General features: G+C 41.2%; 1 protein-coding gene across 4 annotated transcripts in view; it reads left to right on the top strand.

Annotated features, from left to right (window-relative positions):
- The window catches only part of CCNB3 (cyclin B3), a 53,650-nt gene that overhangs the window by 2,230 nt on the left and 38,614 nt on the right, over window positions 1-12,806 (top strand). For 3 of the 4 annotated variants that reach the window (XM_018043973.1, XM_018043974.1, XM_013976483.2), the window contains exon 1: window positions 8,746-8,943. The exons of the other annotated variant lie outside the window; for it this stretch is intronic. The gene's annotated coding sequence lies outside the window, so the exon portion shown is untranslated. Of the gene's footprint in view, window positions 1-8,745; window positions 8,944-12,806 lie in introns of those variants that run through there. 4 annotated transcript variants of the gene reach the window in all.

Below are 12,806 nucleotides of genomic sequence, written 5' to 3'. Positions count from 1 at the left end.
GCCTGTTTTGAACATTTAATATGTGGAATCATACAGTATGTGGTCTTTTGTAACTGACTTCCTTCACTTAGCATAACTTTTTTCCAGTAATGAGTTGTGACAACACGTGTGAAATGTTCATGAAGGAGGGAAGCTCATTAGAGACTTGGTATCAAGGATTTTTATTGGGGGCTGGTCATGCAGGCACCCTCTGCCTAGCACATACCAAAACTCCAGAGTCCCAGGAGGAAAGATGGTGTTCATCAGAAACCATGTTGTTTGCACAAACAGTGAAAGTATAGTGAGCTATTCTTGTCAATTAAGGTGGTGGGAACCCTCCCCAAATGCAAGTTCCCAGATCCTAGCCAAGGGCCAAACTTACCAACAGGATTTTCAAATGATAACATTCTCAGGCCTGTTATATTAACTCTTTTCTACACAGATTTTGATAGGGATTGCATTGATCATTTTGAGGGGAATTGCCATCTTAACAATATTAAGTATACCAACCACTGAACATGGCTTGTCTTTACATTTATTTAAGTCTTTAATTTCTCTCAAAGATGTTTTGTGGTTTTCAGTGTGCAAGTATTGTAGTTCTTTTAATAAATTTATTTTGGACTATTTTATTCTTTTTGACACCATTGTATTCATTTTCAGATTGTTCCTTGCAAGTGTATGGAAATACAGTTGAGTTTTGTGTATTGATCTCGTATCCTACAACCTAGAGCTCATTTGTTAGCTTTAATAGTTTTCTTTTTGTGTGTGTGTAGATTTATTAGCTTGTTAATATGGTGGATATATGGATTTTTAAAAATTGAAGTATAGTTGATCTACAATATTACATTATACAGATACATAATATAGTGATTCACCATTTTTAAAGGTTATACTCCATTTCTAGTTATTATAAAATATTGACTATATTCCCTGTATTGTACAATATATCCTCATAGCTTGTTGTGTTGTTTAGTTGCTAAGTTGTGTCCGATTCTTTTTGACCCCATGGACTTCAGCACACCAGGCCTCTCTGTCCTTCACTATCTCCCAGAGTTTGCCCAAGTTCATGTCCATTGAATTGGTGATGCTATCCAGCCATCTCATCCTCTGCTGCCCTATTCTCCTTTTGCCTTCAATCTTTCCCAGCATCAGGCTCTTTTCCAATGAGTGGGCTCTTTGCATCAGGTGGCTAAAGTATTGGAGCTTCACAGAGGTTAAAGCATCTGCCTGCAATGTGGGAGACCCGGGTTCGATCTCTGGGTTGGGAAGATTCCTCTGGAGAAGGAAATGGCAACCCACTCCAGTATTCTTGCCTGGAGAATCCCATGGACGGAGGAGCCTGGTGGGCTACAGTCCATGGGGTCGCAAAGAGTCGGACACGACTGAGCGACTTCACTTTCACTTTCACTTTCAGCATCAGTCCTTCCAGTGAGTATTCAGGCTTGATTTCCTTTAGGATTGACTGGTTTGATTTCCTGGCTATTCAAGGAACTCTCAAGAGTCTTCTTCAGCACCACAGTTCGAAATCATCAATTTTTCAGCACTCAAGCCTTCTTTATGGTCCAATTCTCACATCCATACATGACTGCTGGAAATACCATAGCTTTGACTATATGGACCTTTGTTGGCAAAGTAATGTTTCTGCTTTTTAATGCACTGTCTAGGTTTGTCATAGCTTTCCTTCCAAGGAGCACGTGCCTTCTCATTTCATGGCTGCAGTCACCATCCACAGTGATTTTGGAGCCCAAGAAGAGAAAAATCTGTCACTGCTTCCACTTTTCCCCCTTCTATTTGCCATGAAGTGATGGGACTGGATGCCATGATCTTGGTTTGTTTTTTTTTTAATGTTGAGTTTTAAGCCAGCTTTTTCACTCTCCTTTTTTGCCCTCATCAAGAGGCTCTTTAGTTCCTCTTCACTTTCTGTCATTAGAGTGGTATCATCTGCCTATCTGAGGTTGTTATTTCTCCTGACAATCTTGATTCCAGTTTGTAACTCATCCAGCCTGGCATTTCACATGATGTACTCTTCCTATAAGTTAAATAAACAGAGTGACAATATACAGCCTTGTCCTACTCCTTTCCCAATTTTGAACCAGTCCGTTGTTCCATATTTGGTTCTAACTGTTGCTTCTTGACCCACATACAAGTTTCTCGGGAGACAGGTAAGATGATCTGGTATTCCCATCTCTTTAAGAATTTTGTACATTTGTTGTGATCCACCCAATCAAAGGCTTTAGTGTAGTCAATGAAGCAGAAGTAGATGTTTTTCTGGAGTTCCCTTGCTTTCTCTATAATCCAACAAATGTTGGCAATTTGATCTCTGATTCCTCTACCTTTTATAAATCCAGCTTGTACATTTGGAATTTCTCAGTTCTTGTACTGCTGAAGCCTAGCTTGAAGAATTTTGAGCATAACCTTACTAGCATGGGAAGTGAGCACAATTGTCCAGTAGTTTGAACATTCTTTAGCACTGCCCTTCTTTGGGATTGGAATGAAAACTGACCTTTTCCAGCCCTGTGGCCACTGCTGGGGTTTCCAAATTTGCTGACATATTGAGTGCAGCACTTTAACAGCATCATCTTTTATAATTTTAAATAGCTTAGCTGGGATTCTATCATCTCCAGTAGCTTTATTGGTAGTGATACTTTCTAAGGCCACTTGACTTCGTACTCTAGGATATCTGGTTGTAGGTGAGTTGACCACATTATTGTGGTTATCTGGCTCATTAAGATATTTTTTGTGCAGTTCTTCTGTGCATTCTTACCACCTCCTCTTAATCTCTTCTGCCTCTGTTAGGTCCTTACTGTTTTTGTCCTTTATCTTGCCCATCCTCATATGAAATGTTCCTTTGATATCTCCATTTTTCTTGAAGAGATCCTTATAGCTTATTTCATATATGATAGTTTTGTGACTCAATTCCCTACCCCTATATTGCCCCTCTCCCTTCCCTATCTGCATTGGTAACCACTAGTTTGTTTTCTATATCTCTGAGCCTGCTTCATTTTTGTTATATTTACTGTTTCTTTTTCTTTTTTTTTTTTTAGATTTCACATATAAGTGAATCACATACAGTATTTGTCCTTCTCTGTCTGACTTATTTTACTTAACATAATACCCTCCAGGTCCAACTATGTTGCTGCAGATAGCAAAATTTCATTCTTTTTATGGCTGAATAGTATTCCACTGTGTGTGTGTGTGTGTGTGTGTGTGTGTATGTATCTCACATCATCTTTATCCGTTTCCCTGTTGATAGACACTTAGGTTGCTTCCATACCTTGGCAATTTGTAAATAATGCTCCTATCAACCTCAAGGTACATGTATCTTATCTTTTTGTGTTAGTTTTGTTTTTCAGTTATATACCCAGAAGTGGAATTGCTGGGTCATATGGTAGTTCTGTTTTCAGTTTTTTTTTGAGAACCTTCCATACTGTTTTGCAGAGTGGCTGTACCAGTTTACATTCCCACCAACAGTGTACTAAGGCTTCCTTTTCTCAACATCCTCACAAACACTTTGTTATGTATTGCCTTTTTGATGATGGCCATTTTGACAGATGTGAGGTGCTATCTCATTGGGGTTTTGATTTACATTTCCTTGATGATTAGCAGTGTTGAGCATCTTTTCATGTACCCATTGCCCATCTGCATTTCCCCTTTGGAAAAATGTCTATTCAGGACTTCTGTCCATTTTAAAATCAGAGTTTTTTAGATGTTGTGTTGTATATAGCTTTTTTTTTTTTAGTGCATGTTCTAATTATTCCATTATATATGCACAACATATCACAGTCTACTGTAGTTGGCATTTTATCAGTTTGAGAGAGTGTAAAACTTTTCCTTCTTTTATCCTTCTACATTGATATTATTGTTTTAAACATGTCCTCTACATATATTGAGAACTGCATCAGATAGTGTTATACATTTTGCTAACTCTCAGACATAATTGAGAAAGCAGTATCAGAAGGAGGGTCCATTGTATCTACCTGTATTTTTACTCTTTCCACAGTTCTTTCTCCCTTATGTTATTAACACAAGATTCCTTCCATGACTATTTTTTCTACCTTGTAAACTTTCTATTCTTTTAAGAGGAGCATCTGAGAATGACTTCATTTCCCCTTCACTTCTGAAGGATGTTTTCCTTGGATATAGAATTCTCAGTTGCCAACTGACAGCTCTTTCCTCTTAGTACAGGAAAAACATTGCCACCTTCTTCTGGCCTGCGTGGTTTCTATTGTCATTTGACAAAATTTTGCTCTATTAGAAAAGTATCATTTCTCTCTTGCTGCTTTCAAGGTTTTTTTTTTTTTTTGTCTTTAGTTTTCAGAAGTTTGATTATGATGTTTTTGTTTGAATTTATTTGGGTTTATCCTCTTTGCGGTTTACTTACCTTCTTAAATGTAGGTTTATGTCTCTCTCAATTTTGGAAAACTTTCAGCCTTATTTCTTGGAATAAATATTTTTGTAGAAAAGATTACCAGAAGTAGAATCTCTGGGTAAAATGGTTCACACTTTTAAAAGTCACTATATACTTTCAAATAACGCTCCTAAAATTGGTAGCAGTTTTTATTTCTGCCGACAATGCAAGGGCCTGTTTACTCACCCCTTTACCAACAGAAGTTATTATTAATCTATTAAAATTTTGCCAATATCCTAAACAAAACAATGCATTGCTGTTTTAATCAACATGTATTTTTAGTGAAACTGAGCATATTTTTATGCTTATTGACCATTTATATTTCTTCTCTAATTGTTCATTTACTTATCAATTTTTTTTTTGATGGATAGTTCATCTTTTTCTTGTTGATCATGCAATTCTCTTTGCACATTTTGGAAATTATTCCTTTGTCACATGTGTTGACAATGTTTTTAGCCAGTTTGTTGTTAGATTTTTTACCTTGTTTTTGTTTACTTGTTTTGCCAAATACTACTTAATGTTACTGAGACTTTTGCTTAAAAATCTCTAAATTTTTGTCCTGTTTAGAAAGGTTTCCTTTATTCAAGATTATAAAAATATTTTTAATATTTTATCTATTATTTCCATGGTTGCATTTTCACAATTAAATGTTGGATCCATGTGAAATATATTTTCATGTTAAAGTGAAGTAGATAAGAGCAGATGTTTCCTACCAGGTTTTAATACAGGAATGTAGTGGGGAGGGGAAAGGAGAGTTCATGACAATTTTGTATGCCTAGGTTGGAGGGAAATACTGGAAAATGGCAGTGTCAAAGAGCTATCTCCTTTTTTCTTAGTATTCTCTCTGAGTGCTGCCCAAAGGAAAGGTTAAGTCAACTGGAGCTTTGAAAGTTGAGATAATTTTTTTTATTTTTGGAAAAATTATAATTTTTACTCAATAACTTTTTTGTGAAAAACTGGAAGGAAATAGGAAAAATACATTTCTCATTTTGTGATTTTTTTGTGTTGCTATTGTTTTGGTGGATGTACCTTTTCCTCTTTTGACTAAAGAAGATTTATAGTGACTTGTGTTAATACTGTATTTCCTTTATAGTGCATCCCAGTAGGATGCTTGTCCACAGCAATGACCCTTAAAGGAAGATAACCCATTTACTTGGTTAACAAATATTTTGCAGTCATCTGTCCAGGAGACAGGTATGGGGTAGTGCTTTGTCTTTGGTCTCTGGAATCAGACTGTGTGGGTTTAAATCCCAGTCTGATAGCTTACTAGCTGTGTGATCTTGGGCAAGTTACTATAAGCTCCTCTTCTGCAAAATGTGCTGTGTGCTTATTCACTCAGTTGTGTTCGACTCTTTGTGACTCCATGGGCTATAGCCTGCCAGGCTCCTCTGTCCATGGGGATTCTCAAGGCAAGAATACTAGAGTGGGGTTGCCATGCCCTCCTCCAGGGGATCTTCCCAACCCAGGGATGGAACCCAGGTCTCCTGCATTGCAGGTGGATTCTTTATCAGCAGAGCTACCAGGGAAGCTCTTCTGCAAAACAGGAACAGTAACAATTCATTGTATTGTTGTGAGTGTCAAAACAGTGTTACACCATACAGTAAGCAGTTGATAAATGTGAACTCTTCTTAATGCTAATCACTGAAGATAGAGCACAATGCCTGTGGTCCTTACAGTTGTGGAGCTTGCATTCTTGAGTGATGAGATAGGTTCAAAAATTAAAAATTGCAATAATTACTCTAAAAGAAATGTAAGGGTTGAGATAAAGTATAAGGGAGTGGGAGAAGAATCCTACTCTAGATAACATGGTCAAGCAAGGCCTCTCTGAAGAGAGGATAGTTAAGCTGAGACTTTAAAGCATGAGGAAAAAAAAAGTGATTTAAAGAAGAGAGGGAAGAATATTTCTAACAATGGGAACATCATGTGTGAAGATCCCGAGGAGTGTGATTTTCTGTATATTCAAAGTTTGGGAAGAAGATCATTATGGCTGGAATGGAGTAAATGAGAAAGAGTGGTATGAAATGAAGTTAGTGAGATAGATAGGACTTGTAGTCCAGGGTAAGGAGTTTGGATTTTAATTCTGTGGGTAACTACAAAAGCAGGAGAGGGACATAATTTTTTTTTCTTTGTTTTTTTTTACCTTTTAATTTTTTTATTTTTATTTTTACTTTATTTTACTTTACAATACTGTATAGGTTTTGCCATACATTGACATGAATCCAGCACGGGTGTATATGCGTTCCCAAACATGAACCCTCCTCCCACCTCCCTCCCTATAACATCTCTCTGGGTCATCACCATGTACCAGCCCCAAGCATGCTGTATCCTGCGTTGGACATAGACTGGCGATTCGATTCTTATATGATAGTATACATGTTACAATGCCATTCTCCCAAATCATCCCACCCTCTCCCTCTCCCTCAGAGTCCAAAAGTCCGTTATATTGTTTTTTGTTTTTTAAAAAGGTTAATCACATCATTGATTGTATTTGCATTAGAGATGAACCAGATTGGAAAGGGGTAGAACAGCTTGGAGGCTTTTGACAGTGGTCCCACTGAGAGATCATGGTGGTAGTGGAGATGGAGAGAAGTGGATGGATATAAAAAATATTTTTGAGGTAGAATCAACAGGACTTGCTGAAGGATTGGATTTGGGAGGTTAAGGTGGTGGAAAAGAATAGAATCAAGGATGATACCCAGGTTTCTGGCTTGATTAACAGGCTTGATATGGTACCAGTTTCTGAAATAGGGCTTCCCTGGTGGCTCAGAGGTTACAGCATCTGCCTGTAATGTGGGAGACCTGGGTTCGATCCCTGGGTCAGGAAGATCCCCTGGAGAAGGAAATGGCAACCCACTCCAGTATTCTTGCCTGGAGAATCCCATGGACGGAGGAGCCTGGTGGCTACAGTCCATGGGGTCGCAAAGAGTCGGACACGACTGAGCGACTTCACTTTTCACTTTCTGAAATGGGGAGCATTGGATGAAGGATCAGATTTGGTGAGGTTGTGAATATGTTGAGTTTGAGATATCTATTAGACATCCAAGAGGAGATGTGGAATAATTAGTTGGATTTATGAGTCTGGAGTTCAGGGCCAGCTTTTAGGTGATATTTAAAGTCATGGATTTATATGTGATAACCTAGGGAGATTAAAAAGAGACAAGGGCCTGGGATCATGTGACTATTTTCCCTTTAATGTAAAAGCTATGAGATACTATCAGTAAAAGGAGAATGGACTAATAATAAATGTAAAAATGTAGTTTAGTAGTAGAGTATCTGTATATGCAGGAATTCTTAGATTTTATTCCTGGCATCTCCACTTTTCTCTTTCCTTCCTTAGAACATAGAGCAGGGTGATAAACTCTTCAAGTCTTTTATCAGTTACTCATATATTTTTTTCTAGCTCCTGGACAAAAGCAGGTGCTCAATAAATGTTGAATGAATTAATTAATGTACTAATGAAATAAACGAGAATATCAATGGTAGTACCTGCTTTGCCACAATGCAGCATTTTGATATTGGGCAGTTAGCAATCATGGGGCTTCACCAGTGCCTCAGAGGTAAAGAATCTGGCTGCAATGCAGGAGCTGCAGGGGACGCGAATTCGATCCCTGGGTCGGAAAGACCCTTGGAGGAGGGCATGGCAATCCACTCCAGTATTCTTGCCTGGAGAATCCCACGGACAGAGGAGCCTGGCAAGCTCCATAGGGTCTCAAAGAGTCTGACACGACTGAAGTGACTTAGCATGCATGCAATTAGCAAGCTACAGTTTTCTTGTGTCTGTAAAATGGCAATAATAAAAGTACCTACCTTTTGGGACAATGTTTAAAACAATTTAAAAAGTTATAGCAATCAGCAAGAGTTAGCGCTCAATTAATGTTTTGGCTACTATTAGCTATCTGCACTATGGGTGCTATCCATAAAATAGGGGCAATAATTTCTGCTCTGCTTCCATCACGAGGCCATTTGTGAAGCCAGCAAGAGTTAACGTTTGACTCTATAAAAGCTTATTATTGTTGTTGTTGTTATTATTTGGCCGCCCTGCGGTTTTCGGGATCTTGGTTCCCCCACCAAGGATTGAACCTGGGCTAGGGCAGAGAAAGCAGCGAGTCTTAACCCACTGGATCGCCAGGCAATTCTCCAAAGCTTATTTAATTGCTCACGTAATGCTGCCACTCTCCCCGTCTTCCGGCAGGGTTATTTAAATAAAAACACGTCTTTAAAGGGACCCAGTACTCCCTTTGTCAGTCTAGTCCGGTCTAACCAATGGTACTCGAAACCACGCCCCATTGGGAAGTCTATTAGCCTCAGAGTTCGCTTTGAAAATATCCAGCCCGCCCCTCCTTGCTAGGCTGGCGCGACTCAACGGCACGCTGATTGGCCCCTGCTGGCCAATCACCACTGCTCTTCTTCCTGGGCTGTACTTTTCAAAATTCTCGTGGGTAAATTGAGACGGACGCCGGTTGCTGCAACGCGGAGCTCCGGTCATTTCCCTGGCCTCACCTGGCCTAGGAGTGCGTCCGTGATCTTTGCTGTTCTGCCCTCAATCTCGATATGAGGTAGGCGCCTTTGAACTTGTCCTGACTCGAATGTCCGGCTCTGTCGCCCGCGGGTGGGTCCTTGAGGCTCACTCCAGTCCCTGTAATTTTTGCCGGAATGCGTCCTGCCACGAAACTTTTGCTTTCTCCTGTCAGCAGTCTGCGGAGAGAGTCCTGCCCGAGGTTGGGCAGGGAGTGTGTTTTAGAGGGTGAGAAGGCAAAACAAACAAAACCCAAACTGGTTCCCGGCTTTTAAATGGAGCTACCGCTGCAACATTCCTGAATCAGAGTACATTTCTGTAGTCTTTTCCCAAGTGAAGCTGTACAGGATCAATTTAACCTACAAAACGTACTTAAGTTAGAGAATGCAACGTGAGGGATATCTTAAACACGTTGAAGGATATGAGGGGGGATGGAAACGTGTCTTTTCTCCCTTGTCTCCAGTCAGTCCGTCAGTTGTGTGCTCAGTCGTGTCCGACTCTTTGCGACCTCATAGACTATAGCCCGCTAGGCTCCTCTATCCGTGTAATTTTACACGCAAGAATACTGGAGTGGATTGCCATTTCCTCCTCTTGGGGATCTTACCGACCCAGGGATCGAACTCAAGTCTCTTGTGTCTCCTGCGTTGGCAGGCGAGTGCCTCACCACTGCGCCAGCTGGGAAGCACCATTGTCTCCACTAGCTAGTGATAGAAGAGAGTTGGTGAGACTTAAAATTTTCACCTTCAGTCCCATCCAGCTCTGGCTTTCCATGGCTCTCTGCTGTGGACCTCCTGGAATCCTAGAATGTCAGAAGTTGAAGGGATCCAAGAACAATGCTTCTTAAACTTTAAAGTGCATACAAATCACCAGGGGAAGTTAACTTTCACTTTCAGATTTGGTAAAGCCTAGCTTGGGAAGTGGGAGAAGGCAATGGCACCCCACTCCAGTACTTTTGCCTGGAAAATCCATGGACGGAGGAGCCTGGTAGGCTGCAGTCCATGGAGTCAGGAAGAGTCGGACACGACTGAGCGACTTCCCTTTCCCTTTTCACTTTCATGCATTGGAGAAGGAAATGGCAACCCACTCCAGTGTTCTTGCCTGGAGAATTCCAGGGACGGGGGAGCGTGGTGGGCTGCCGTCTGTGGGGTCGCACAGAGTCGGGCATGACTGAAGCGACTTAGCAGCAGCAGCAGCAGCAGCAGCTTGGGGAGTGGGAGAAGGCAATGGCACCCCACTCCAGTAGTCTTGCCTGGAAAATTCCATGGACGGAGGAGCCTGGTAGGCTGCAGTCCATGGAGTCACGAAGAGTCGGACATGACTGAGCGACTTAACTTTCACTTTTCACTTTCCTGCACTCGGGAAGGAAATGGCAGCCCACTCCAGTGTTCTTGCCTGGAGAATTCCAGGGACGCGGGAGCCTGGTGGGCTGCCGTCTGTGGGGTCACACAGAGTCGGACATGACTGAAGCGACTTAGCAGCAGCAACAGCTTGGGGAGTGAGTTTAAATTGCTAACAAGCTCCCAGGTGATGCCAATATTGCTGGCCCATTGACGATGATTAAATGTCCAGGAGACTCTGGTCTCACTATCTCATTTTCTTAGGTGAAGGAAGGAAGGCTGGAGATGGTAAAGGGACCATCCAGTGTCACTCAGCCAGCTAGGGACAGGATCAGAACTACACTTTAGGCATCCTCCCCAGCTCAGTGCTGCTTACATTGACATCATCCTGCTTTCTCTCCCCAGTGTCTTGCTGTCTGTAATCTGCCTTTGTATATAAAAAGAAGTTGCTACTGTTTCCTGAGACTGTCCTATCTACAGTTTTGGACTCTGAGCAATTGGGCTTCTGAACAAGCCAACTTGTCCCTGTGTGGGTTTCAACACCAGCCCTGGGATAGAGCCTTTAACACTCATCAGTGTGTATGTAGTGGAGAAGGAAAGTCTGAAAAGTGGAGAGGGTTCTAATTTTCTTGTCTAAGTAAGGCTGAGGGTTCTGTAGGTAGTAAAAGTTGAGAGTGTTCTGCAGAGTGTCCTTTTATGAAAACATGCTTTTGGTGGTGTAATCCCCTCCCCTCTCCTAGTGGCAGGGAAATTAGTTACTTAAGCCAGATTATTGTTCAGGATAATGAAAGTGATAAATGACCATCATCTGAAAACTGATTTTCTCTGAGGTTTAGTCATGCTGTGATGTCATCAGCCAAAAGTTTTCTGGCCTACTGACTCCAGTTCAATTGTTTTCTTTCCAGCTGAAAGATAAATATTTGAGAACCCGAGTCTTTGGTCATCCATAAGGAATTGTATGAGGTGTGAACAATAATAATGGAGTGAGTGGTTTTCATACAGTCCAGTTAAGGCTGGGTTCACTCAATTTAGCTTTATTTCTGCTTGGCTGAGTTTTGAGGGATGAGATGGAAAATGGGTTTGGATTTGGAGGAAGAAAAGGAGAGTACAATGCACCATGTATTCTGAGGACATACCAGGTTAAGCTTTGCACGTGCAAATTTACATTTGAGCCATATGATACCTCTGCAAGTAAGAGGTGGTACATGGCTCTTTTGCAAATAAGGAAACTGAGGCTCAAAGATGCTAAATTGGCTGATTTAGAAGCCCAATTGCTTCTTTAAAAAGAAGTCTGTGGTTGTTCTAACTCAGTACTCCTCATACTACCACTCTGTGGCCTTTCACTTTGTTCTGTGGGCTGTTTTGGAATCTTTTCACATACAGTCAGAGAGACTTCATGGTATTTTAGAAAAGAGCCCTGGAAAGAGCTGGGTGATCTATGCTGCTTAATAGTTTGTTCTGTGTAGTAAATAACTTTTAACTCATCTGAGACTATGAAGTGGAAAGAATTGTACTTGCCCTGCTTACCCTCACAGCTTGGGGAGGATTAACTGACATAATAAATGTGAAGGCACTTATTTGTCCTGACTTTTCCTCGCCAACAGAATGTTTAATATTGTCCATCCAAAGCAAAACCCAAGTTAGCCTTTCTCTTTTCTTCAACCTTTCTCTCAAACTGCAATCTTCCTCTGCAGTCTTCACAGCATGGTCCCAGCCTAGCTCTCAGCCTGTTTCTAACTCCTCCCAACACATTATACTTCACACTCTGGGCAACTTGGATGTTTCCAAACCTGCTGTGCTCTACACGTTCAAGCCTCTGCCTGGGCTCTGGCTTTCTTTGCCTGGAAAGCTCACCTGTCTACTTGGGAACCTTTTTATCATATTAAGTCCAGATCAAATATAGTCTCCTCTGTGAAGCCTTCCTCTACCCACTGTCTCCCATAAGATTACTGACTTTGCATTATGTTTCTAAAGTACTTTGTGTCTGCTGCTGCTAAGTTGCTTCAGTCGTGGCCGACTCTGTGCGACCCCATAGACGGCAGCCCACCAGGCTCCCCTGTCCCTGGGATTCTCCAGGCAAGAACACTGGAGTGGGCTGCCATTTCCTTCTCCAATGCATGAAAGTGAAAAGGGAAAGGGAAGTCGCTCAGTCGTGTCCAGTTCTTAGCGACCCCATGGACCACAGCCGCTCCTCTGTCCATGGGATTTTTCCAGGCAAGAGTACTGGAGTGGGGTGCCATTGCCTTCTCTGGATGGCTGTTATTAAATCATTTGTCACGTTCATATGTTGCTGGTAGAGCTGTGCCTGTGAATACTTCTAGGATAAGATCCATTATTTATTTGTGTTTGTCTCCATTGCCTGATGTATCTTGTACATAAATTTGTTGCATTGCCTTGAGGGTCTCTCTTATGGAAGTCTGTTCTTTGTCAAATGTCATTGAACTTGGATACTGAATATGGGTGGGTTCAGAAGAGCAGTTGTATCTGAGTGGGAAGGGTCTCTCTTATATTCAAGAACTGATTCCTCCTAATGTGCTTGTAAGACACTTAAGTGTATCATAACATA

This window comes from Capra hircus (genome assembly GCF_001704415.2).
Source record: "Capra hircus breed San Clemente chromosome X unlocalized genomic scaffold, ASM170441v1, whole genome shotgun sequence".
NCBI lineage: Eukaryota > Metazoa > Chordata > Mammalia > Artiodactyla > Bovidae > Capra > Capra hircus.
This window is presented reverse-complemented; position numbering and strand designations above follow the sequence as displayed.